The sequence below is a fragment of the Myotis davidii genome, unplaced genomic scaffold, assembly GCF_000327345.1.
Source record: "Myotis davidii unplaced genomic scaffold, ASM32734v1 scaffold70, whole genome shotgun sequence".
Classification (NCBI taxonomy): Eukaryota; Metazoa; Chordata; class Mammalia; order Chiroptera; family Vespertilionidae; genus Myotis; species Myotis davidii.
Genome location: NW_006282434.1, coordinates 942303 through 946427, shown reverse-complemented (window position 1 = coordinate 946427; position 4125 = coordinate 942303). Strand labels below are relative to the sequence as shown.

The 4125-nt window shown below is 43.2% G+C and overlaps 1 protein-coding gene and 1 pseudogene across 5 annotated transcripts in view; both read right to left on the bottom strand.

Moving 5' to 3' along the window:
* Window positions 1–4125, bottom strand: part of AKAP11 (A-kinase anchoring protein 11) — a 75115-nt gene that overhangs the window by 39153 nt on the left and 31837 nt on the right. The gene's annotated exons all lie outside the window — the stretch shown is intronic.
* On the bottom strand, window positions 999–2164 carry LOC102774803 (annotated as a pseudogene).

Sequence of the window (4125 nt, the reverse complement as noted above, 5' to 3'; positions counted from 1 at the left end):
CCCCTCTTCAGGGTGGGGATCCCCACCCAGGACCGGGCCAGCCTGGGTGAGGAGCTGAGGGCCGTGTTCAGCCTGTCCACACCTCTTTCAGGGTGGGGATCCCTGCTGGGGTGTCTGGCCAGCCTTGGTGAGGGGCTCATGGCTGTTTGCAGGCTGGCCGCACCCCCTTCAGGGTGGGGTTCCCCAATGGGGTGCCTGGCCAACCTGGATGAGGGGATGATGGCTGTTTGCAGCTGGTCACACACCCTTCAGGGTGGGGTCCCCACTGGGGTGCCTGGCCAGTCTGGGTGTGGGGCTGAGGGCTGTTTTCAGGCTGGGACTGCAGCCCCCAACCGGTGCTTTTTTCTTTTTTTTATTCTGGCACAGCTTTAGCTCTGAGGCCTTGGCTGCTGAACACAGGTTTCTGGCCTTTGTTTACCGTCTGTATTTGATACAATGTTGCGGTCAGGCTGGCTGAAGCTCTGCTGAGTAAAGCAGGTTTCTGGGTTTTTTTTAGCTTCTTTATTCGCAACATAGGCTGAGAGTTTTGCAGCTGAGAGGCTGGCAAGTCAGGCAGGGAACGTTGGAGTTCTCCATCACTCAAGCCAGCAAGCCTCCCTGTTCGCGGTCCTGCTGGCTGAAGCCCCTGGTTTTGTTTAGCTTCTGTATGTGTTACAATGTTGCTTAGAGTGCAGCTGAGAGGCCGGCAAGGCAGGCGGGGAACGTTGGAGTTCTCCGGCACTGAAGCAAGCAAGCCTCCCTGTTGCATCAGCTGCCTGGCTCACACGCGCCATCTTGGCTGCCAGTTAATTTGCATATCTCGGCCCTACTCTGTGAGTGACAGGGGGATTAGCCAATGGGAAGGGTAACGGAGTGACACTATTACCATGTTTCTCTTTTATTAGCGTAGATATAATTTGTGTGTGTGATAACAATGACTCAACATTTGATTGGAAGGTTCAAACCCTAGAGAAATCACTCAGGAGGAAGGCTGCCTAGTGTGGCCAGGCCACTTGGCTTCAGGTCTGTGGAGGTGCTTCATCTGCATGATGCTCATTCTCTGTCCATTGAGTCTCCATGTACTTTCGCATCTTCTCTACGATCCAGGAGGGTAAGACAAAGGATTTCAGCTCCTCTAACTTCAGGTCCAGGCATCCTCTGTAATCATCGCTGGCAGCGAGGTCCTGGATGTCCTCTTCAATGAGGAGGTAGGCCATCTTCCCTCCTGTTGCCCGCATGTGATGTTGCTCCGCCAGCCAATGCTTGTCCTGGGGATCAGCTGCGTACTTAAAGAGGTAACCTCTTTTTATTTCCTTCCAGAGGTGTGGGTGCTTGATGTAGATTCTCCCTCTGGTGCCCCCATCCCCAGGGCTTTGCTGCCTCGAGATCCTAACACAAAGGTGATAGATTCATTCAGCCAAGCTGGGTCCCACTTTGCGGCAAATTGGTTCACAGGATTTCCACAACATGCCAGGGGCTGCCGGTCATTTGACTGGATGTGTACAGGAGGCCTTCCCTTTTTCTTTTTGGGAATGGGACTTCCTCGATGGGCACCTTCCCCTTCTGCCAACCACACTTTATCCCTGGAGGCTCATGGGTCAATCTGGGTATAACTTTTTCTCCATCTGAGAACAGTAGTTTTGCCTGCTCCAGGCAGCTGCAGCAGGCCTCCTGGATCAGCTGCTCTGCATCCACTTCTTTCCCAACGTTGTCTCACACATTCAGTGCTGCCTTCTGGAAGAACTTCATGTACTTGTTGAACATAGTCTGGATCTCCTCGTTGATGCTAGGCTGCAGCACAGCTCGGAGCAGGTCCATGGAGATAGCAGGATCTGTGAAACTGGCGGCCCCTTCGCTGCACCTGCCGGTGCTTTATCATTATGTTCCAAGGATTCGTGAGAACCAGCTGCCCCGCTGTGCTCACATGTCCCAGCTCTGGGCCGCCCCCCTCTGCCCCACTGGGTCCCCGCGACTGCTCGGCGTCGCCAATGGCCCCCATGGTACCCCTGGTCCTCACAACTCCAGCCCGACTCTCAAAAGTATATAATCTTTAAATATATATCTGACAGTCTTTCCAGGTTAAATTTCAAGGCTATATAACCAAGGGATGATTTTTGGAAAACTCCAAGGGCCCGGAGTGATCCAAAAAAGAATTTATTCTCTCTTCTTAAAAGAAATATTTTACATTTAGTCAATCTAATATACTTGAACTTGCATGGAAAGCTTTAATAAAAATTAATAACTACATTTTACTTATATACATATATTTTAGATGTTATTAGGGTTTTGGTCTCTAGGAAGGGCAAAATAGAGTGACGGTATATTTCTCAGATACAGCCAAATTTTTCAGCAGCGGAAATTTAAAAGACAAAAAACTCCTAGCCGCCTGCATTTTGAATAGGCTGGAGGTGGGGCGGCATTTGTGCCTCATGGATCAAATGTATAAATTTACTTGCTTTGCTTTTTAAATAAAGATATCTACTTTAATTACTTTATAAATTAGCTTTTTAAATTATAATCAAGGTTTCATATAATTTCAGCTAAATGAAAAGCCAATATTTTTATAAACAATTAAATTCTAATAAATCCCTCTGAAAGTTACTGGGACTACTCATAATCCCTCTGTATATGCAAATAAGCCTAAAGGGATACTCTTTAAAAATGTAATTCTAAGATTAATAAAAAGGAGAAATTTAAAAATTTTGAAATCTCTTTCGCTAATATTTACAGGGTAAATTAAAGATTATTATTAAAATATTAAATCTGACCCTTACTAGTAGTCAACATAATGTAATGAGAGTCATTGAAATATAGCTATTCAGCTGCATGACCCTATATCCAAACAGCACCCCTGTAAGTTGCTTGGTGTAAAAAAGAAAGAAAAGTGTCTTTTAAAAGAAACTCCCTAAGTGTATCCTAATAATTGCTCTGGAAGGAAATAAAAAGAGGTTTCCTTCAAATACATGAAAACTGTAATTAAAAGTCAATGCTAGGCTTCATAACCAAAAAGTAAGTAATTTGTGTTTTTGCCTCCCTGAGAAAACTTATGTAAAGTTATTCAAAGGCTAACAGCAGAAATGTAGTTAATGTCATTTACTGTCTATAACCTAGGACAAGTGAAGTTAAAAAATAAACCTTATTTTAGATTAATTTAAATTGGCTAATTGAAATAAATGAATATTCATAAAAACTTTGTTGTACAGGACAGAAAACTGTTCCTGAAGCATTAACTATTTTCTTTTTTACTAATGGTTTATCTCATAGTTCAAAAACTGCTTAACATACAATGAATCCAAATTGGTTCACAGGATTTGAAATTTGCAGTCATATTTCTGTGCATAAAATTAAAATAAAAAGTTACCAAGACTGCATTGCAAAATTTCCAAAAGCCTCAATATTATTTAAATAAAAAGAGAAGGAGGATAGTGGAATAATCCCCTGTGGAGTAAATTACATCAAGAAAATTTTTTACTTTAAAAATTATTTTTCACTTGTAATGCTGAAGACAAGACACCCATGAAAACACACATTGTTTTTTTTTACTTTAAAAATCATTTTTCATGTGTAATGCTGAAGACAAGACACCCATGAACTCACACATTGTTTCAAAATAAGCCAAAGGAAAATGGTTTGGGCACAATGCAAAGAAAGGATCCCAAGTCTAGTTTATAGAAAAGATTCCTTTATTAACTTTTGGTTGAGAATATGTTTGTATATTTCCAGAAAACTCCTCTAAGCCTGTGTGGATTCCTGCAACAATGAATCCCAGAGAGGACCTGAGAACACATGAAGACAAGAGGAGAAACCATCCAGAGATGGAAGATGGTGAAGATGCCTTGCCATGCTAGCAGTCAGCAGCTGTGCATCGCTGTAGGTTGCCCAGGACCAAACCAGAGGTTGGACCTGCATTGCCACCGTTTGCCCACCATCCAGAACTAGAATATAATTGCTGGCATGTACACATAAGAAACTGTTGGACATTGAAATTGGGACTCAAAGAACTGTTGGCCCAGAAAGAAACTTACTACAGACTGATTCCTTGGATACCTGGCAGCAATTTAAAAAGGACATGACATTTGCCTCTCAGCATAACCACTATTGCTTGTCTCATTTTTGTTCTCATGTGCTTACTTCTAGTCTGCAGAT